The 23,744-nt window shown below is 37.6% G+C and overlaps 1 protein-coding gene across 4 annotated transcripts in view; it reads left to right on the top strand.

Moving 5' to 3' along the window:
- BMPR1A (bone morphogenetic protein receptor type 1A) overlaps positions 1-23,744 on the top strand; it is an 81,308-nt gene that overhangs the window by 25,673 nt on the left and 31,891 nt on the right. For 2 of the 4 annotated variants that reach the window (XM_062580127.1, XM_062580124.1), the window contains exon 2: positions 14,432-14,553. The gene's annotated coding sequence lies outside the window, so the exon portion shown is untranslated. Of the gene's footprint in view, positions 1-14,431; positions 14,554-15,667; positions 15,710-17,992; positions 18,073-23,744 lie in introns of those variants that run through there. The other 2 variants (XM_062580125.1, XM_062580126.1) reach the window with 2 other exon arrangements.

The following is a 23,744-nucleotide window of genomic DNA, read 5'->3' as shown; positions in this document are numbered from 1 at the left end:
CCATGTCACCACTGTTCCCTCCTTTTAAGAAAGATGAAGATCCACATAGCCCTAACTAGTTTGATATTTCTAGTGGTTTGACAATCTAGAATCATTTAATTGGATCACTCGCTTAACATACGCCATTCTGGTTTATTAGAGACAGACATTCTGTTTGTTACAGAATTTGAGAGCTTTTGAGTCTCACCTGACTTCCAGACATATGTGCAAAAGCAGAATATATTGCAGCATCTTGAGATCACTCTTTGCTAAGTTTCCTGGAACTTCAGACATTTTTTTGTTGTTCTCAGCTCAGATTCCTCTGCTCCCCTTCCCCTTCCCCAGCCAAATAAGGATGAGTTGGGTTATGGAATAGCTTTATTACACTAATGGCAGGCATCTGCTCTAGTGACTGCCAGAATATGATGGCATGCTGCTTTGATCAAGATTTAGTTGCATTGCTTAGATCTTTCAAGTTTCGTTTTATTTTTGAATATAAAGAGCTGTAAGCTTGTGATTGTGTGGTTCTGTTTAAATATACTCAAATACTTGTTCTATTTTAGTTTCAGGAATTACGTATTAATGTGAGAAGGAATGTGCAAGAGCACTGCTTCTATTCAGCAAAACTTATATTTAAACATAATCGTTTATTTCTGCTTGCTTTGGTAGCTTTCATTGTTTTATCTTGTGACTCTCTTAGAGCGCAGCACAACAAAGTCAGACATTCTAATCATTGTATGCTTGAAAGCTGTTTCGTGAGTTGCAGTCATCTGTACTTGAATAAATCACTTGAAGTAAACATACTGATATATATGGGTATACACTTTCTCTTGTGGAGTCTTCTATTTTTAATGAAATGCCAAGGAAGCGGCCCATTTGAGTTTGAATCTGGGTTGAGTTGGTAGGACTGATAGATAAGAAAGCTGTGTACTTCTGTGGGGCAATGTGAGATAAGTTCTTATGAACAGACTGTGACTGGATACATAAATCTGTGCCATTGTTAGTCGTTTTCCAAGGTACTCATAAAAAGGAGGAAAGATATCTTATTCTTCCTAATGCTATGCATTTTAAAAAAGGAGTTGTAGAAACTCACTTTCTATTCTATTCTTGTTTAAATATTGGAATATCAAAATTGTCTCTTTTTGGATTTGTAAGACGCATTATAAACTTGAAGCTTTGAATCCACCAATCCCTACCTTTTTCCCCAATTACTTTTTCCAGCAATTTCATTTAAGGTCTGAACAAGCAAAAGATGATCATGACAGAAAGCTGTATAAATCTCTTCCTTTTGTAATCCTGTTTAGTTATATTGTATATTTACTGGAGTTCTAATTGTTGCACCTTTTTGTCAAGAGAAAACAGAGGCTAAATTAAAATTACTTTATAAAACACTTTGGGTAAATGACTTTTTCCTTTCCTTTCCTTTCCTTTTTTTTTTTTTTTTTTTTTCTGTTAGTTGCTTTCAGTATTGCTCTTACATTGCTTTTCAGCTTTCCTCACCAGAGCAAGGAACTTGCTGCCCCACATTTGGATTCTTTGGTATTTTCCACGAGTACCTTTTGGAAACTATGCACAAAGTTAAAATCTCTTCAGCCTATCACCATTTACAGTGTCTCACGTTCTTGTCAAACATACACTGGAGTTCTGGTAAATCATCAGTGGAATGAAATTTATTTCTGTGAGGCATAAGAAAATTTAGTGGCTTTCTGCTTCAGTAGGAATGACTTTATATTGAAAAGGCCTACATGATGACTGACTCTTCAGTTACATTGTAAATGTCTAGTTAAGGCATGAAAGTATTCCGAGAAATGCTCCTGTTAGTGAGGTTTGTCAGTTATATACTTGAAATGGCATAGAGAAGTTTTGTTTCTTGGGTAAATCTAGGTGAGAATGAATTTCCTCAGAGCTCAAGGGATAATTGGCTGAAATTAGGCTTTACTCTCACTAAATCTTTGAGTAGTGCCATGCACAGTCTGTATGTTACAGAAGATTAAAACACAGAATTATTTGAGGTAAAATTATCTGACAGCTTTATGTGAAAGTCTTTGTTGTCTTCCCCTAAATTTCATATTATCGACTGCTATTTTGTAAGTAGTTTCTTCAGTAGCTTTGGAGGAGGCTGCTGTGTGGATTAGGATAGGCTGGAAAAAAATATTTAGCTGCAAATTTGCCTAGCAGTCACAGAGAAGGGAGAATGAATGTAGTCTGTATAAATTTGTAAAATAGATGCCATGCATTTGAGGTGTTAATCAGATTAGAGGTTTTTTAGAGCTTTAGCATGACCTATGAAGAAGCTACTGATGTTAAACACTACAAAATTTTTTATTTATCCTGGTACTTGCTTGACAGTTTAATAGAATCCAGATTCTCAGTGTAGAGTAGGCAGAGATTAGCTCCATATTTGAATTCCTCTTGCATTTTTCCTTGCTTAAAATAGAAGCTGTGTTCAGAATTTGGATAGAAAGTGGAATACTTCAGTTAGGGTGACATGCAAAGATGCTCTCTATTTTTTTTCATTTGAATATACCAGAAAATAATAACCAAGCAGCAATAACTCAGGGTAATTGATCACTTAAAGTGTATTTGTTATACTATAATTCTTCTGCTTTTTGAGAAAAGGTGCAAGTTGCACGTTCTAATGATGTATACATTTGAAATAGCACTATTTTACACTTTCTTTCTTTCCTAGAAATGGAGAATCCACTGTAATCATGAGTAAGTTGGTCTATAATTGGTAACTCTGTAAAGTATGTTCTTATTTCCAGTTTGAATTTAGATGAAATTCAAATTTCAGCTCCTGGTTCTTGTGCCCTTACTGAATAAAATAGCTGCCAGCATCAGAATTTTTGTTCTCTTGTTGGAGGGAGGTCATATTAAAACAATGACATCAAATATGTTGAGTGTCTTGCAGCAGGCAGGACAAGTTTTCCAGAACTGAAATAAATTTGCAGTTTTCAAAAATGCTGCTGAACAATGTCAGTGAATATCAGAAATTTGCATGTTTTCCTGATGAGAAGTCTCTCACAATGTTTGTAGCAAAAGCTTTTATATTACTTCTTTATGCCTACTTTAGATTTCACTGTTAATATTATTGGGACCTGTATTATCCCTTAATCTAGTAGCTAGAATTTGAGTCCACATGGTTATACCTGCATCCTTCCAGGTGGCATACCTTCTCAGAAAGAGGAAAATGATGGAATCATCTTTCTCGACCTCCCAAGTATAAAATAGCTTCTGATTTGAAGGTATTTTGCTTTAAAGAATGTATTGATCATACTTTAGAACTTGTCTTGCACCCCAAGTATTCTTAATTGTTTGACTAAAGAACAATCTAAGCTATTTTGTCTCTTGCACCCTCTTCCATGAGCCTTGTGGTCATTTCTATAAAGTGAATATCCTTTGCAAGTACAGTAGAGAAAGATTGCTTGTACCCTCCAAATCTATCTTGGAGCAGCGGTTCACACAAAACTTGTAGGAACTGGGACAGATCTCCAACTTTCAAGTGCTTTAACTTCTAGATTACTGTAACAAAACTGAGCTTGAAGGAAAGTGCCAGTGTCATGTTAACATCTGTTGGCATTATCTGTTGGTTAAAGGTATGTGCAGAATACTTTTTGTGGTGACATTCTCAGGAGGCTAAAGCAGGACTTGAGAGCTTTTAAACTCTGTCAAGGTAATAGCAGTTTTCAGCATAGACAGTAGCAAAACTTTAGTGCCTTTAGAGCTTTGTTGACAAAAATCTTTCCCTGGCTGAAAAATTTGAAGATCACATAAATCCTGCTTATAGTGCCTTGATCCTGTCATCGTTTTCATTTAAAATTTCTTTAGATTCTTTCTTTTCAGGATACAGACCCTATCTTAAGGTCTTTGTTCATATATAGGTGATTTTGCAATATAAAATAAACCTGTTTCCAGCCAGTTTACCAGAAGAGAGTAAGTGATCTTTTTGCACTGCAGGCTTTTAGAAATGATTTAGTTCTCTTTCAGATCTTTGATAAAGGCACTAGTAGGCCCACACATTCAAAGAAGAGTGAGATGAGAATAAGTTTTTCACCTTTATTTCTGAATATGTAAATTAGTAGGAAGTGGGAGAGGCTAGATGAAATAGATTGTATAGCGTGACTGGGAGTTGTGTTCCATTTGTCTACCTTATATTTGACTGTATCTATGCCTTGCCTGTGTCTATGCTGCATGTATCTTTGGGGGAGGCGGGTATTTTTTTCCTACATAAATCTGTCGTTAGAAACTATAGGCCAAGTAAAAAGGGTCTGTTATTTGGCAGCTAACTAACTGTGGCAGTGTAATGTTCTAGAGCTCTGAATGTTTAGTTATTAGACTTAATAGTTGAAATGTCTGAGACTTTTTGAGCAGCTTAGTCTGTACACTGAATTACTCATGCAAATTATTCCCTATGTGATGTAGCATTTCCTTACCCAAGCTTGTTTAGCTCAGCCTGACCAGAAATTGAGGCCGTTGTGACCTGATAGTTTGGACTTGCAGATTAAGTTCTGTATTGTGATGTAAGTGAAAAGGATGGATTTTTTTTTTTTAATAAAAAACTCTTTTACCAAGAAGAGTTTCATGTTTGCTGGGGTTTGGGATTGCAGTATTGTTTCCTGAGTTATAAAGCACTCCTCATTGTCTTACCTATAGATGGTATATTTTTTTTGTATCACTGAATTATGAAAAATGGTAAATCTTGCAGTTTTGTATCTTGTCTGCCAGAGGCTTAGTTACTTTCATAACATCAGTTAATTGCACAAAGCCAGATCATGCCCTTAAATGATCATATGGAACACTTTGCAGTAGAAGACTATCGAGACTTTTTTTTTTCTATTTTAATCTATGAAAATAAGTTTCAGATACTACACTAGGACAAAATAAATTCTGAAGTAGTCTAATTAGGAATATTTTTGTTTGTCTTTTGTCTTCTGGGTTTGGTTATGCAGTGGTATATAATCTGGTGGTATTAAAGAGACCAGAAGGTTGGATGTAGAATGTTTTATCTATAGCTAAAAAGCTTTTTGCTGCAAAGGGCTCTTATGTTTGGCTGTCTGCTCTGAAGGGGGGTTGGTTGCTCTCTGAATATCCTATCACTATTTCACATAAACAATGATGTATTGTGTATGTGTGGGTGGGCTTACTACTACTTTGGTTGGGTTTTTTTGGTTGTTCTTGTCAGTGATTGTTGCTCTGAATTAAATTAGTAGGAGCCTAAAGCTAGGTTTTTGTACATAAATATGAACATTCGTGATGTTCTTGATATGACACAAACCATGTGAATTTTATTTAAATGTATTTCTCGCTTCTGTAGTCATTGCCAATTTTAATAATTAATGATAGTTGGCATTCCTTTACAGTGGTGGAAAGAAATGCAAATTTTAATGCTTAGATATTCAGCAGAGCTTAAACAGATCTTAATAAGTGAGGCAAGCATTCTATGATTTTGTGCCTCTAATAGTGATAGGATTTTGATTTCAGAAAGGCCATTTAATAGTATATGTCTTTTAAAAAGTCTAGGGGAAAAAATAAATCAGAGAATAGGTTGGAAGGAATATGAGTTGGTTGCTGCCAGCTGCCCTTGATCAAAATCTTAAATTCTATCTCTGCGCCATTTCCTAACTTATAGACCTTAAGATTTCTATATTCCTTCTAAATAGTTGATATCATGACAGTTAAAGCACACGACTGACCTTCAACTGTTTTCTGTATGTCAGATCCAGTAGGAGAAACCATACATACCTTGATTGTTTTGTTGTAATATATTGAGTAAAGATAGACATGTAGATTTTTGGTTTGCTTTTGGGGAGAAAAGTTGTTGAGCTATTACAGAAGTGTTTTTGCTTTTATAAGAGCTTGATTTGTAAGGACTCTTAATACCTGAAGCCTGTGTAAACCGCCAGAAATGTCTAAATCATAAACTCATAGAATCAGTAAGGTTGGAAGGGACCTCTGGAGATCATCTAGTCCAGCCTCCCTGCTCAGCAGGGTCACCTAGAGCATGGTAGACAGGGTTGCATCCAGGTGGGCCTTGAAGATCTCCAGAGAAGGAGACTCCACAACCTCTCTGGGCAACCTGTCCCAGTGCCCTGTCACTCTCACAGGGAAGAAATTCCCCCTCACGGTCAGGCGGAACTGCCTGTGCTTCAATTTCTGCCTATTGCCTCTTGTCCTGTCACACAGAACAACTGAAAAGAGTTTGTCCCTGTCCCCTTGACCATGAAATCTTAGAGGTGTGACAGAATTACTTTTTTGAATCAAGGAGGTCCTGAAATGTTTCTCACCATTTTCATTACTCCGTGAAAAGATAGACTGAAGAAATACTTAGCTTTACAAATGTTAGAGGAAAGGGGAAGATCATCACCTATCACATTCTGGTCAAATATGTCCTGCAGCGTAGGCAGAAGCTAGATTGGCTTTCTTGTCAGAGAGACTGAAGTCTGGGCAGCGTTCCCAGGATCAGTATTATGATAAGAACATACGTCTCTAGGTTTGTGAGCCAAGTGATCAAATTTTATTGCTGCTTCTATCCACAGAAGGCAAATTATTAGCCAAACGACAGGGCCCGACAAGGTTCTGAAGCATGCCAAGAAAGTTGACTATGAAATTTTTCTGGTGGCTAAACAGTATGGGACCTAAATGATTTGTGTTAATTTTCTGTAACTCAGGAAGATCTGTGAAATAAATTGCATCAGGAGTAGCTGTATGTTTTCAGGGAGAAAAGCAGTAGAAGACTATTAACCTTGGGGATAATCTATATTTAGTACCTTGAGAGGAGGTTTAGGTTGTTGAACTAGGAACCTCCAATGTGAAGTCAAGAGTTAATTGAGTTTTGGATCTTTCTAAAAATCAGAAACTCTGTAGGAGAATTGTTTTGGTTACTTGAAGCTGTGGGAATATAGTGAAAGAAGAGTTGCATAGCAAAGGTATTAATTCTGTTCTGTTAGTAACAAAACTTCATACAGTAGATTCAGACTTCATTTCTCAATGCTAATTGAACTCTCTAGCTTTGATGCATTATCAGTGCTGCAGACTGATGGAACTATGCAAGGTTTGGGGACAGTCTGCTATGTAACTTCTATTGACTTAACAGCAAGATGATGGCAGATTCTTTTTTAGCCTCAAAGTGCTGAGAGTCAACTGAGTTCTTCATCTTACTGGCTGCACAGATTTCAGAACTCTTTGGTATCCATGGTATTAGCTTACTGGACTAGTTGATAAAGAGCTTCTTCACTGAGTGCAGAGCCCACTTTCATAGCGCGGCAGTTGCAGGACACTAGCATTGTGGAGTCCTTCAGATGACTCCAAATGATGTAGCTGGGTGTGCCAAACTAAAATATTTAAGCTATTCTCTAAGAAATCAGAAGACTTAAGCTCCTTTTACTATAGGAAATTATATCTGCCAAGACAAAGTGAGAGCCTAGTGGAATGTTCTGTCCTTACAGCCAAGGCAGGCTTTAAGTACGGGTCTAAGTCAGTATTGTAAGAGGTTTATATCTGGATTCTCATACAAGGAATCTCTTGTATGATGAGACACTCTGGAGGGTGCAGTGCATAGTAATTTCAGACTTGGAGTGGTTGAGGTTGAAAGGGACCTTTTAGAGATCATCTAGACAACCCTTCCTGCCCAAGCAGGGTCACCTGGAGCACGTTGCCCAGGACTCTGTCCAGAAGAATTTTGAGTATCTCCAAGGAAGGAGGGCCTACAATCTATCTGGGTAACCTGTTCCAGTGCTCTGTCATCCTCATAGTAAATAAATCTTTCCTGATGTTGAGACGGAACTGCCTGTGGTTCAGTCTATGCTCTCTCATGTGAGAGGTGCTTTAGGCCATTAATCATCTTACAGCCCTTTGCTGGATTCACTCCAGTAGTTACACATCTCTCTTAAATTGGAGAGCTCAGAACTGGACAAAGTGTTCCAGATGTGGCCTCACCAGGGCTGAGTAGAGGAGGAGGATCACTTCCCTCGACCTGCTGGCAATGTTCTTCCTAATGCAACTCAGGATACCATTGCCCTTCTTGGCCACAAGGGCACATTGCTAGTTCGTGGTCAACTTGTTGTCTACCAGGACTGCCAAGTCTTTCTGAGCGGAGTTGCCTTCCACATGGTCAACCTCCAGCCTGTAGTGGTGCATGGGATTATTCATCCCCAGGTGCAGGACTCTTCACTTGCATTTAAACTTCATGAGGTTCCTTTCTGCCCACCTCTCCAGCCTGTTGAGGTCCCTCTGACTGGCAGCACAGCTGCTAGTGTATCAGTCACTCCTTCTAGTTAGGTATCATCAACAAACTTGCTGAAGATGCTCTCTATCCCATCATCTAGATCAATAATGAATAACAGGATGGGACCCACTGGGATACACTGCCAGCTATAGTTGGATGTGCTCTGTTGCATGTCACAACCATAACTGAGAATGTGTATGCTACCCTGAATGGAGATGAGGACTCCTTTGCACCCTTCTGTGCAAACTCTGCTGTGTCTGGCTGCCTCTGTTAGCTGCACTCTGATTTACACAGATTCATGTCACTGTAAAATGCATCTTTTCTCTCTGGTTGGTGCTGCACAGTCCTACCTTACTCAGGAATTTGTGTTCTAGTGCTTCTGAATATGCCCTGAGGCAGTATTTTTTTCAGGAGCTTGAGCACATGAAACACTTTTGTCTTATAGCTCAGCCTAACATGCCTTATATTTCAACAGGGAACTCAGATGAGGAGAACAGAAATCAATGACAAAGACTACAGAGTATCTAGCTATGAAGCAGACTGTAGGCACTTCAGGTGTTACCTACTTAGGGCACCTCTGGTCTTTGCATAATTGACTTGGTTGTAGGGACTCAGGAGAAAATGCTCCAGTTGGTCTGTTGCCCTTTTGTGCTACAACTGTATGTTTACGGTATCCCATCCATCTGTGGGTACAGACTTTTTTTTTTCCCCCTTTCTCAAGGGAAAGCATGATATGACATGTGAAGAATGTCTCTACTGCCTCCTGAGTATATAAGTTCTTTTAATGGCCTGGAAGAGCAATTATCTCTGTTCTGCAGGAAAATGATGCAAATGTGCTAGGCCTTAGTCCATCAATCTAATTTCCAACTAATAGTGTGCATAAAATAAAAATTCTGTCCCAGAAAGAAGGAAGTTGCATGTCCTGATAGAGAAGAAAACTTTTCTAGCAAGAGGGATACTTGACTTGAAGAAAAGCAGTTGTGTTTTTTGTTGTTGTTGTGGAGATTTGCCCTACTTTTTTTTGATCATTTTGGAAATAAAAGGTCAACGGAGATTTTGCATTAGTAGATACAGCACTTCTTCTTATCTGACCTGCCAGCACAGACAACCAGCCAGTTAAGCTAAGTACTTAGGTTGGTCAGTATTTTTTCTATGGAATATTTTGTTTTCATCGAATTATTCCAACATAGTATTTCTGAAGTTCTCTAAACCAGCCCACAAATGAGTACAAATTTGCCATAAAGAGTCTATGCAGTAATGGATAGGAATAGCAAAAACGACGCTTTCTAAGAACAACCTGGAAGTGTTTGAAAGTGGCATTATCTTAGAATAAGTTGGGAGTTGACCTCATTCATAGAAAAGCCAAACCATTATAATGTAAATGTGCAATACTGGAATATCGTCTTGCTCCTTACATTTTAGAGGCTTGCAAGAGTAGTTTAGTGATGATTGTGTACGAAAACTCCAGCAAATATGGTCAGATGTAAAGTTACCTTGCAGGCACATATATTTTCATTTAAGTGGGAGATTGATCAGAACTACTTTGAACTAATTTGACTTAAGGATTGAACAAATGTGCCTGAAATATATTGAAGACTCTTCCCATCTTGCTGGGTGTCCGGAGGCTGAAAAGTGATATGCTTGCTTAGCCCAAGCAGCGTTTTATGTTGTTGTCCCATATATTTTGGAAGGGCTATTTGTTGAGCAAGGTTTTCTTGCTCTTTACCGTCATTATTCTACATACAAAGCCATCAAGCCCCAAATGTACTATGAAAAATATCATATTTGCTCTTCCATTTGGCATGCTGTGTGTGTGTGTGGGGGGGGGAGACTGAGTGTTTATGTCGAAGATTTTCTTTACAAAATTCATATCCTTGAATAAGAGTATGAAGTTTGAAGTAGGAATTGACATTTGTTGTGGCTATTTTCATTTTTTGAAATTCCATCCAAATTTCACAGCTACAGCAGTAAAAGTAGTATAATAGTATATATATATATATATATTTTAACACTTATCATAACTCTGGCTAAATTCTTGAGTGGCAGGCGAGACTGTTAACTGTCTTCTAGGTTACTGTCTAACAGCCAGGGCCTGTAGTGCCTTTGCCATATGCATAGGTTTCTGACAAAAGGCCTTCTCTGTAAGCCTATAGTTACACCTTAAAATGGGTAATTTGCTTCAGAAACCTCTCCTATCTCCTGTTAACAGAATCACCTGCTAGCTGTGAACTCTGGCACTGCTTAGAGACATACCACTAGCACCAGCTGCTTTTCTGATTCTCTCCATTGCTCCCACTGCAAATCTCAAAGTTGAAAGTTACTGCTTCACTCCTTTCTCTTTTAGTAGTTTGTCTGGTATTACACTAACCCATGTCTGTCATATGATCTGAATTCACAGGAACTTTAAAACAGGGTTTTGTTTCATCCTTCAGAGGGAAGGTACGACTAGCTGAACAGATAACCCTGCAAAAGTGAGACACTAGTGATAGGAGGAGGGAAGAGACAGTGGGGAGGAGGCAGCTGGACATTGGAGTGAATTGAGTAGTTAACTTGTGAAATGTAGTGAGTCTTTGTATGATCATGTACTTAATTGAGGTAACTCTGTTAGGTAACTTTCATTAAGATTATTTTGCAAATTTATGTTCTTTAAATACATATTCTTTTGCAATTGAAATGCATACCTGAGTTACAAATGTGTCATAACAAACATTTCTTTGCAAATACTTGTCATTTTTACCCTTCTGTTACTAAAAGTGATGAGTTTCTCATTTGAAGGTAAAGAACCCCTCTGAACAGCCTTTTGTCTTCCTGCAGTTGCAGGTTTCTCATATGCCAACCTTTCTCTGCTATTTCTGAGTTAAGAGTTAAACTTCTTGTCCAGCTATAAATTGATCAGGCTATTGGATGTTTATAGCTGCATAGGGAATGCCCTTGATCCATCTCTGAGGTTTCATTCTACTCTAAAATTCTGATTTATACTGAAGGTAAGTAAATAACTGAGCCTGAGATAACTGAGCTGAAAACTGGTGAGGCAGCTGGGGAAAGGGGAGATGGATTGGAGGAACAAAGCATGGGGATAGTCAAGGTTTAGAGGAGAGGAGAGATAAGTGAAGGGAGTGGTTGGACAGGGACCTGGAGCTGGGGGAATCAGTAGCTATTGAGAAAAAGATGTAGAATCTGGAGATAAGCAGGGAGGTGAGAAAAGGAGTCCATGGTGTGAGCTCACCTCTCTCTTCTGTCATCTTGACTCAATAGCGCTTCTGTTGCTGCACGTCCTTCCTTTCTGTCCTGCTCTCAGCTGTTCACTCCTGCTCTCTGCCTTGCATTGGCAGAATGGCAGAATTCCTCCCTCACAGAATGAGGCTGAAATCAGCTCAGGGGTGATGGTCTAGCTGCTCCCTGTGACCTAAGTTTTTTGAACACAGAAAATTCATAGTTGTTTGGGGGTAGCTGTGTGTGTGTGGGGGGGGGGGGATTGTTGTCTTGAGGGGATTTTTTTAAGAGTGAGTGCTGGTATTTCTGAGTCAATAGTGTATGAAGATCCTGAAATTAATCTTAACTCTAAAAATTCCAAGATAAATCTGTATTTAATATGTAACCAGAGTCAAGCACTTTGAGATTGTGTGCTTTTTAGTTCATTAGTGCTTCACATAGTCATTTTAGTAGATGAATGAGTAGATAAGCAGTAAATTCTAATAAAGAGAAGATGAAATTGTGAAAATACCTTATTTAATGGTTTTATTTTGTACTTGATAGCATTTCTCGTAAAAATGCTATCTAGAATAAAGATGCCAAATATTTTGAAAAAATAACCATTAACAATTTAGTGTTTTGGATAACTATATAAAATATTGTGATCATTGGTTCTTATAAAATTAAGTAGCATCTCACGCTGATGAGGAAAGTCTGTGACACAGTGAGGTCATTCACATAAATAAATATTCTTAAATTCAGCCTCATCCCTGATGAAGGTTTTGGAGTTTGCCTTTTCAGAAAAGGAGGGATGAATTTGGAATTGACACAGCAATTAGGGAAGTAATGAAAGAGGCTGTGTCAGTGTTAGTCAGTAATGTGGTGCAGTATGAGCAGGTGCTGAGAACCTGACATCTATGCAGTACAGGTTGTGAGGGTTTTATTTCAAGCTAGGTCTAGTATTATTCTGTGAGTTGCTATCAGTTCTTGGAGTGTATACTGTGCTCTCTGCAAGGTCGATATCTGATCTCATTCTGCTCAAAAGAAGTCTGGTTCATGTGTTCAGAGACTGCTTTGCTATGTAAAGCAAAGCAAGGAAATTAAAGGTGTTTGGGAGATTGACTTCAAAACTGTACTCCTGTTTTGAATTAAAATGCTAATGTAGACATACCTAGAGTTGTGTAGATGGAAAAGTCATAATAATGATCGTGCCAAACAGTTATTTTAGTGATCTTGGGTGTCTGATAAATAGGAACAGGATCAGGAAATGCAGTTAATATATTTGTAAGAGTTAACAGCTGTTGAGAATTTTGTCCATTCATTAGTTTGGAAGAAGAATCAAGAGGGCATCATAAACACTAGCATTGTTCAGAAATACCTTTCCCCTTGTAAAACTGCCTTTTCAAACTATACAAGGTGGCCTTTGTATAAATTAAATATCAAGACTGCGGTGGTATCATAGAAAGGGAGAGTACACCAACTTTTTTCTGCTTATGAGTTTGTTTTGGAGCCCAGCACAAGATGAACTCAATTTCTTGATTATATGTAGAGAAAGAGATGGATTTAATTTGTAAATTTCTTGCAAGCTTAATTTAGAACAAGAAGAAAGCAATCCCCACAGGCACCTTCACATGGCAAGAACGTTTTTCAGTTTTACTGTGGAAGAAACAAGTCAAGTGTCAGCCTGTCTGCTCAGCGGCGACGGTTGTCTTTAAGAACTAGTGCTATCTGATAGTCAGGATAGTTTCAGGTTGCCTGTTTTACACAGATTTATTATTTATTACGAAGACTATTAAACCAGAGTGTGTTAGGAACAGTGCTTATAAATGGACATGGAGACAGAAGTATTCTGACCTTCCTGTAATGAGAAAGGTCCTCATGGAGCTTGGGAAGGAAAAGCAGAGAAAAGCAGACACTGAAAATTCTTCCTCTGCTGCAAGTCACTTAGGCAACTGTTTCATCCACCTCTATTCCCAGACTGTCAGCCTTGGCCTTCAGAAATTCTTTCTGAAAGCCTTAGATAATGGAAACATTCAAAAGTTGTAACACGTACAAAATGGAAAGAGTTGGTTATACGTGGCATATGATAAATTGGGATGTAAGTACTGAAGCTGGTAATATCAAATTAGTTTTTTCAAAAGATATTTGAAAACAGTGGGACTTAACACAAGTCAGGTTTGTTCACAATTATTAGAATGTCAGGTAAGAGCTTGTTTCTTGTTTTCTTCTAATACTTGGGTTTATGCCAGTTTAAAAAACAAAAATCAAACTCACTCTACTTGTAGTTTTTCAGCTTTTTGGCTTGCGTTTCCTTCCCAGGAGCAATCGTGTCTGCATGCAAGTATAGTAAGCCTATTGATTATTTCTCAGGATATTGTAGTTTCCTGTGTAGTGGAACTATTGGAGTGATACCAGTGTGTTCTTGTCATGAAGCTGCAATCTCTTGTAGATTCTCTGGTGTGTAATACTGATTAGCTTGTACACTGTTTCTTTTTTCCTATTGGTGTTGCTAACAATGTGTCCTCTACTTGCCACCTGTTTTAAAAATTAGTAAAAATGTTTATATCTGAAGGCTTGTAAGTCTGGTTGGTACTAGTGAAGTGAAGCCGGGAGTTCTTGGGGAGGTCAGAAAGACAAGCAACTACAAAAACTTTATTTTCTTAGGGAAACTGTTGACACAGATCTTTAACACCCTTCCTTCTCTCTGTTCTTCACCCCCCCCCCCCCCCAGTCTCCCATTCATCTAAGACAGATTTTTTTTATAGTATTTGTATGAATAATTTAATGATATATTCAAAATAAAATCAATTTTAAGTGCCTTTTAGTATCAGTATTTTACAAATTCACTGCAACTGTAGAACTACTAGAAATGCAGGAGTCTGGTAAAAATTATCTAGAAGTAGTTCATAATACCAGGTGGGTTCCATAATTCTTGATATTGCTATCTATAATATGCTGTTCGTATTATGCACCGTAAATTGTCGTTTCATTTTTTTCTGTTAACTCTTAAGTCAAATTCTCTTCCTGTTTTTACAGATTAATAGAAATATGAATTTCCATAATACCACATTTGAACTAATGAAGTGGAAGTACAGATGAAAACAGTCTGGAGGAAGCTTGAAGTACAGTACAGTTTCATTCAGTTTCCTAATTCTGAGGTAAGGTTAATGCATGCAAAACTTCGACTGTTTCAGAGGTAAAATGTGGTAAGCAGCCCTCTTTTCCTTTAAAAAAAAAAAAAAAAAAAAAAAAAGTGAGCTTTTATTTTATATTGGTGACAGAGTTCTTGAAAATCAGCTGTTTGAGATTTAATATTCTGGGACCATGTGCATACTAGTAGAAGACTATGCTTTAGGAGCTACCTGTAGCACTAAATAGCTTTATTAACTTAGACTGTCTGCTGTGAACAGCAGAACCACATCAGCCATCAGGAAGACTACTCAGTGCGCTAAAATGAGTTTTATAGGTTTGAACATCTGTCTGTGGATTACTGTCTTCATGTTTTTGAGTTCAGTCCAGAACATGTCAGATTTTCAGAGGGGAATTTTTGTGCTTTAGTGGGTAAGATGCAGACTATTTTGTGCACGAATGAGCTTGCTATGCATCTTGTAGATACAGATGTTCAATATCCAACTTGACTATGACAACAGCACAGTTGTCCCTTTGTGCTGTTTGTCATCAGTGTAAAGTGCTGAGCTCTCCAGAGAGATACGAGTATTTGCAGAGGATCTATATTTTGAAGGAATATTTCTCTTTATGTTGACGAAGTTCTCCATTTAAGGGATTTCTGTGTTACTTTGTTTCCCTCAGAATACTTCTCATGGCTTTTGGAAAGAAACAAATTTTGCATCCTTACTGTTATTTTTCCTTCATCATTTCTGCTGTGTCTGCTTGCAGTAGTTCCCTTTCTTTTCTTGGCACCACAACCAACAGTTGGTGGTGTTATCACTCACTTGCATGTTCTTCCCATTGGATCTGTGCTGTCCATTGGGAACTATGGGTGTGTACTGAAGAGAATCAGCCTTGTTTCTCCTTGGCTTTCCTTTCTACTGCTTTTGAGTTCCATATTACTGAGGGAGTGGTTAGCACATGGTACTTCAGTGCATATAATGCTTGGCTATGCTTGCATAATCCAGCTTGCCTCCTATTGAGGGCAGTCCCCCTTTCTTGTTCCTCCTAGGAACTCTTCTCATGACCTCTTATTCTGACAGGAAATTGATGCTTATCTGTCCAGAACAACTAGATAAATTGTGGCAGTATCAGTTGGAAGCACTGAGTTCCACAGTGGCTGCTTATTCATGTCCAAGCAGAAAGGTAAGTGGCACTGTACTGTGGTGCAAGCCAAACTCTTAAGAGCCAGCAAATTCAGGATGGCAACCCAGACAAATCTCTTTCTAGAAGGTAAAGACTTCTGCTTCGTCTTCTCTTGACCTTCAGGGTGGATATTTTGTGTACAGCTAGCAGGCCAGCTTTTTGTTAATGTTGCGAATTCATGATCGGCAGGGACCAATATTGTTTCTGGAAGTTAACATTTATGATTTTTCAGAGTCTTGGAAATTGGTTGTTGCAACCCATTTTCAGGAGAAGTGTGCCCTCATCTTGGTGTTTGGGTAGAGAATGGGTTGTCATAAAACAATATTTTCATCGCTTTTCCCTCTGTTTTCAGTGATTGCACTTGTAAAGCATCTAGAGCTGGTGCAGTATTTAGAGAAACAATGCTGTAAACTTCATCACCTCCCTCTAAGTGTCTTTCAGATGCTACTTTGAATTGAAATGAACTGAAAAATTGATAGATACACATCTGTTCCACAGTGGTGGGGATGGGGGGAGGAGAGGAAGGAGTTGTTTTTTTTTTTTTTTTTTTTTGTTTTTTTTTTTTTTTTGTTTGAAGATCTTTATTTTGCTGGTAGGGCTCAACAAAAGCTTTCCAGTGTTGCATGACAGGATGTGAGCATACACACTCCAGATGCAATATTACTGGGGGGGGAAAAATCCCTCTTGTCCACTGTATTCTTTATAGCAATAGTATTAGCAATAGTTGGGGGTGAAGGGAGAAGGGTGTTTTATGCTTTCCTTGAATGTCAATAGTTAAAATATATATGTGTGTGTGTATTTGTATATATACATGTGTGTGTGTGTATACACACACACACACACACATATATATATATAAAAAGAATAATAGCTCACCAAAAGATTTCACTACCTTGGCCTGTTTTTACGAAGGGTTATCGGCCTGTATGTTGATAAATATGCAAGTGACAAAAAAAAAAAAAAAAATCCAGGAGTAGTAGAGCAACAGATAATTTGACTAAACATTTTTGTTCCTAGATATGTTCTACCTCTTGTCATATCTTTATACTTTAATTTCAATAGCAAGGTGAGTAAGTTGAGCGTCTTGGAAGATTAAAAAAAAAAAAGAGAGATAAAAAAAAAAAAAATAGGTGATTGAGACCCTAAGGAGGGAAAGAATATAAATACTGGATATAGACTGAGTAACGTCTTGCACTGGTATAACATCCCATCTGATTTTAGGGACTTTCTGAGATATCTGCGGTATTACATTTATAGCCTGACCTGCTTTCAGTTGAACTTTCTGAAGCCATATATGATTTTGCAACCCACAGAACCCTGCAAAAGTGAGTGCTTTAGTTTTAAATATCACACAGAGAAGTTGCATGTTGTTAGCATCTGAAACTGCTGTCTGATAATTTACTGGTTAGTGGTGTATGTGGTTAGTGTTGGTTAAAACGTCATAGGTGGTGTACAAGCAGAAACTGTGAATAAATCTCTCTAGTTACCTCTTCCATATTAAGGTTTAACAGTGCATATCATGCATCTATTTGACTGTTCTGTTTGCTCAAGATGAGGAATAATTCTGATTTATTTTTTCTGTAATATAGTATCTCTCTGTAGTATGTCCTTTCTTTGTACTTCTGCTAGTTCTAGTTTTATTTTTTGAGACAGTGTAAAATTCTCTTAGGCCTTTTCTGGTAGGGAAAGTGTCTTTTAATTGCGACTGTGTGAATTCATGCAGGTCTTCAGCATTCATGTGATTTGTGGTTATATGTGCTTAATTACCTTCTGCAACTAATCTCCTGTATCATGTTGTCTCATTGTTTAGCACAGAGATTTTGATTTGATTACTTTGTTTTTTTCAGGGTATTGAAAAGTAAGCTTGGATGACATTTAAAATACTTTTTCTCTGTTAAAATGTAAAATAATCCCTTAGTATTAATCAGCTGTAAGCAGATTAAAGATGTCTCATGTTCGACTGTTGAACAAGTAACTTCAACTTACTGACAGTTTCAGGATAACATCCTGATTTTCAGCTCCCAGCGTCCATAAAACCATTTTCTTTCTATCTCTTCCCAACAGTAGATGATAGAACCATCTCTTCTCATCTGATAGAGTTTGCCAGTTCAGTAGTTAGGAACACATGCTAAGTGTTTCCTAACAAAATCTTCGAGTGATAAGATGGTACACCTGCAGTGTTGTTGCTATTAACCATCAAGACTGTATAAGAGCTCCCCCATTCAGTTGGGAAGGCGTTATTCTAAACGACTGGGTTAGCTGTCACTGGGTTCCCTTGTCAGCGAAGTATCTGCTAGCAGTTCTTAATTCCATAACAAACAGGCCCAGCTGCTTCAGGCTCAAACCACAAATGGGAAATGCAGGTAAGTGTGTTCAAAGTGTTTTCCAAGTGTGGCGAAACCAGAAGTCTATGTCGTCTTTTGAATCTGTTGATCAAAACAGGAAGTGCTAGTGACTCCATTCCAAAGCTTGCAATATAGAAGCTTGCTCTTGCTGTTGCGCATTTTTCTCGTCCTTGGGAAATGAAAGCAATGTATGTGCCGAATCCACAGTCAGTAGCCTCTTGATAGTGCTTTATCATGTTTGTCCTGGTTTAACCTGAGTAGTTCCAGTAGAATTGCATCTCAATCTCAGACCATTTGAAACAAGCCTTTTCTATTCCTGGACCAGGACAGCAAGGATCAGGAAAACTGAGTTTAACTATTCTAGAATCCCTTCACTTCATGGTTTTTATTTTGGACCTATCGGGCTCAGAGCTTCTGTTGAAAGTGTAGTGGGCAATGTATCTCAAAGAAATCCAGGTAGACTCTTGTGTGGTAATGAGGCTAAATTTTGCATCTCAGTTGTCAGATAAAGCACAAGAAGAAAAGTTTTGCAGAAGCAGTTTGATCCTAGCCTTTCAAAGGGATGCAAGTGAACAGGTATTTGACTATTTAGAGGAGATTCAGTGAAGTCTGAAACAGCAGTGTCTGAGAAGAGAGGTGTTTTTACTGGTGATTTGAAATTCTGTGCAGCTTAAATCATCATGGGATAATTTTGCAATCCACAATAAATGTACTTTTGTAAACTACTTGTTCTTTTGCCCTTAGTAAATTTCCTGTTTTGTGGTATCCCCAATCTTTGAATTAACAAGACTAAATTTTTTTTCCTCATTTATTATCAGTCTTCTAAAATTAGCTATTGCTCCTACTATCTACTGATGTATGGAGACAGTACCTTTTCCCCCCAACTCTGCTATTACTCTGCCAGAGCTTGAGCAGTAGCTGAGTACTTAGGTGGAAGTAGAATCTCATGAAAACAAAATATACTGTCACCATTCCTGTGACTGGGGAAAAAACAATAATAAAAGCATCAGAAAAGATCTTCTTTTTAAAGCAGTTTTGAATTTATTAGAGTAACTAATCTTGCTATTTTTTGTTGCTGGAGTTTATTAGAAATTCAAACTCCAGTATGAAAAGGACATATACTTTGAAACAAGCAGGTCTACCAAAGCCTTGATCTTGCAAGTGTTACTTTTTAAATATGAAGCCAATTCACAAAATACACAGAAGCTAGTGTTTCTATGAATTTTGCACTTGGTAAATTGATCAACTGAAATGAATTCCTCAGTACACTAAAGGCTTTTTCTCAGCGGGAAACTGATTTTTATTTTGAAAATTCATCCAAAAAGCTAATTATGTAACTCGTATGTTGAAACCGGAAGAAGAAAAAAAGATTAACAACTTTTATTCTTACGCATACTTAAGCACAAGTGCCTAAAAGATAAGATTTAAGCTGCTATTACTACAAGAGGAAGAGTTATAACATGACATGTAATGAATTTATAAATTTGTAGTCTGGGAAAAATGCATTCTGTCATTCTACAAACTGCTACACTGTTTCTCTGTGGTAGAGTATCAAAATTGGGTTTCGGTGAGAGTAGATAAAATGGCTTGCTATGTGGCTCACGCTGTCTTGGGGAAAGAGTAATGAAGTGCTTCTTAGGATTGTTAAGGAAGTTGTGAAACTAGAGGTTGGCTCAGGTATGTTCACGTAACTTGTAGCAGCCTATTGATAGCGTGTTCACAAAGAAAGTTCTTCAAAATGCTACCAGTGTTAATGTATTGGGTTCTAGATCTGTGGGGTTTTTAGTTTCTCTTAATATAGCGCAGAGCTACACAGTAATACTTAGTTACTGCAAACTGTTGTAGAGACGCTCTGTAGCTACTGATAACGTGGATGCATTTTGCAGCAGAAGTAATGAACTAAATGGGGTATCGGAGCCGACAGCATTCTAATCATTCTCTTGGGTTTTATACTCTTGTCCTGAGCACCTTCTACTGACTACTGTTAAGGCAAGGACAGGGCAACAATGGTGTGATCTGCCTCTCTACCAGGGGTATATTTATGCTACAATATTCCATCTGCTGTTTTGGTTTTTGGTACAGTTCCTATCTCAAATCTTTGAAAAACCTCAAAGAAAACAGAGGGCAATGGAAACAATATTCAGAAAGCGACAGAGGGTTGGTGATTACAACATACTGCACAGTGCTTGATAGAGATTCTTCAAACGTTTTTTCGGTCCCCTCACTCTTTCTGCCAAAAATAGTTCTTCACTCTCTTCAGCTTGCAGCAAAAATTTCTTCCTTTCATGGAGTCTGTGGTTTTTCCTGTAACCCTCGATCTTTCTTTCACAGATTTGATTTGAATCATCGGTCTTAATTCTGACCTATAGTAGGCCAGAATAACCAACCCTCTAACTTCAGCTTCTATCTAGTTTCATCCTTTCTCTTGCTACCACATTGTGAACCGCACCCAAACCAATTCATTCACAAACACTGATACAAATTTATTAGCTAGAAAGCTCCCAGAGCACTGCTAATGAACCTGCTCCCTCTGCTCCCTCTTAAGAGGAAGAGATAATAGCTGCGGTTTTGTTCTACTAACAAAGATAAGCTTATACTCTTTATTTCTGCACTTTGTGCCTTCAGAAAGTTATCACATTAAGTTAAACTTAGCTATAATTTAGCTATCCCACTTAATCTCTTTCCCATTCATAATATGTTAATCCGGTGATAACTTTTTTTAAAAAAAAAAAACAACCTTCAAGTCTGACACAAATTACATCAAAAAACAAAGATTTGAATAAAAAGTAAAGGTTTGCAGCAGAATATGGAAAGGTGTCATTTAATCCCTTTAAAAAAAGAAAAAGGAATAAGAAATACTACTAAATTACATGTTGTTGAGCCATTCAAAGATCTACTGTGCACAGTTGTTGAAAAAAAACTGTTGTGTATTTAAGATAATCTGTTTGCAATAAGGCAAAAAGTGTAATTGCTTGAATACTGTTGTGAGAAATACGCTATTTAAAAAACCCCCACTAAACTAAAAATTTAATCATACTGCATTTTCTGCAATTATGATTCTTCTGCATATTTGGTTTTGGTGGATTTTGTGTGAAAGATTAAGAATGTTAATTTCATATTTAATTGTAGGAAAATAAGGGATGATAACTGTTGAAGTATAAATATTACCTTTGAACTCTGTCTACTTACTGAAAGATTACTGTGTGTTGGGTTTAGAAATGTCTTTGATGCTGTATTTGATGAAATACATTGTTTAAAGTTAAGAGGAGTAGTTTGTGTGCATATGCATGCCATGTTGTTTCTGTAGTTATTTAACCAAGCGGATCCACAATACACTTAGAGCTTAACTTTGTTTTGCATTTAACTGTTTTCATGTCAGCAAAACTGCTGTAAAATACTGCTGGAATACTAAAAGTAACATAGGCTCTTGCATGCATGCATGCAGAGTCCTGAAAATTTTCCTCAGAGCATAGTTCACAATTAAATGTGGTGAAAGGTAAGTATTGAAGATAAAAGTGGAAACAATGTCATATAAATTAATTTTAGATTATTTGTACTGTGCAAGCACTTTGTTAGATAAAACACACTTATCTAACTTGATATCTTCACTATTTGTGAAATAACTGCATTAGCTTGTCATGTTTTAGACATGAATGTTATTGCTCTATGATACTGAGAATAACAGAATAACAACACTTTGCAAGTTCAGTATGAGATAATGTTGTAATTACAAGGCATTTGCTCTCAAGTGAAATTTTGTTTATCTTTTTATTGGTCGGTCTGCTTTTGTCTATTGAAGCCTTAAGTCATCCCACTTATGTACCAGGGTTCTCTTGCAAGCACTGGCAGTTATTGGCAGGACAACTTGTGAGGTTACCACCCCTAGCTGTTCACCTTGCTCTTCTGCTGGAGGTCCCGGTCTCTCCAACAGTATCAAGCACCAGCTCATCAGCTACAGCTGTTCAGAGCCCAGCATATTAATTTAAACCTGCCATTGATTCTGGTTTAGGCTAATAGTCTAGATTTGTACTTAATAGTACTTGCTCTTTTCTCTTGTCCTTGCTATGGAGGTGGTAATTGCACGGATGAGTTTTGTACCTGGGACTTGCAACCTTGTTTAAAAGAACCAACCAAACAAACAAACATACAAAAACAACACAATATTTCAAAATGAGTTTTTAGAGAGCATGTGGAGGCTTATAGAAGATTATAGAAGCTCTGTTAGCTGACTGTTCATAGGTTACCAAAAGGATCACAAAAGATATTAAAAGGAAACACTTCAAAAATTTAAGATTAAAGGGGCAATATAATGAACAGAAAGAACAAATTTAAGAGTTAAGTCATTCACAGGATACATATTTAAAATTTTGTTTCCGTAGTTAGAACAGTTTAAGGAATTAAACAGACACTTGCAAAATTCACTTTGTATACAAGCCATATAATTTTTAAACCATGAAATTCAGCATTCCTCATTACCATGGGCAAGAGAAAAAACTTTCCTTAGCAGTATTTTTTGATATATGCAAATAGAAGAGACATGACTAGCAAAGTTCAACATTATCATGATTTGATAATACAACATGCTGCTTGGCAAGGTAAAGCTTAATCCTCTTCCATTGCGTTGCATACTTGCAATGCCTGTGGAAGAATCATACTCTGCTGATAGCAGAAACATTTTCAGTATAGCTATTCTCAAAAGTCGCTATGTAAACACACAGATATTCCAAAACCCGTGTCCTGAAAAAAGCAGTCTCTAATGCTCTTTGGATGAAACCACTAAAAATCCAAAGAGCCCCTTTAATAGCTCGCAGGCTGAATAAAAGTAGTAGATGATGACCCTGCATGCCCCTCCAAAACATGCATGGCAGGGCAGAGAGGAATGAGGGGAATATCACTTTGTGAACAAAAATTGTAGGAATTTGGACAACAGATACCTCACGGATAACAGAACAAAAAATATATCCATGCTAACAGTTTTAAGCAGTTTGGGAGTAAACTGTTTGCTTCTCAGGAAATACCTTTCAGTAGACCTCTTTTAATACTAGATCATGTTCCGTTTGCTGTACAAGAGAGACTGTAGGATCTGCAAATACCGGGGGAAAGGATTTGCAGTTTGGTAAGTAGGCAGTAGAGATTCTTGTGTTTAAGGTGTTGCTACCAGCAGTTTGGATAATTTTTGTTTGTGGTATGGGTTTGGGGACAGGGGGAAGAGGATACTGTTCAAAATGTAATGCTTTCTGTCTGTTTTCTGTGGTTCTCAAATAATTTGAATTTCCCTCTGTAAGGGTTGGGGGAGGTGCTAACATCCTTTTCTTTCTTTTGCCTAGAAATTCTCTATTCCCTGCTATGCTTGTGAAATGTGTTCTTTAATAGCAAGTAAAATCATACCAGGAGTGTGAAGAGTGGCAGGTGTGTGACTGGCACTAACAACTTGACTCTTCTGACCTTGGTAGTTGCTAATCTATTCTATCAGGTATTTCTAAACCATGTCAGCATGGCTTATTTAGCATTTTATTTTATTTTATTTTATTTAAAGAGTCTTGAATAGGAAAAGAGCATTTAACGAGAGAAGTCTGAAAAAAAAAGAAGACCCCAAACCTTGTTTGTTCTAAAGGGATGGCAGTCTTCTGGAGGGGACCGGGCTTGCTGAGGGGGGAAGCGGTATTCTTATGCTAATCCACGCTCTGGAT

The sequence above is a fragment of the Rhea pennata genome, chromosome 7 (genome assembly GCF_028389875.1).
Source record: "Rhea pennata isolate bPtePen1 chromosome 7, bPtePen1.pri, whole genome shotgun sequence".
Classification (NCBI taxonomy): domain Eukaryota; kingdom Metazoa; phylum Chordata; class Aves; order Rheiformes; family Rheidae; genus Rhea; species Rhea pennata.
Note: the sequence above shows the minus strand (reverse complement) of the source record. Positions and strands in the feature narration are given on the sequence as shown.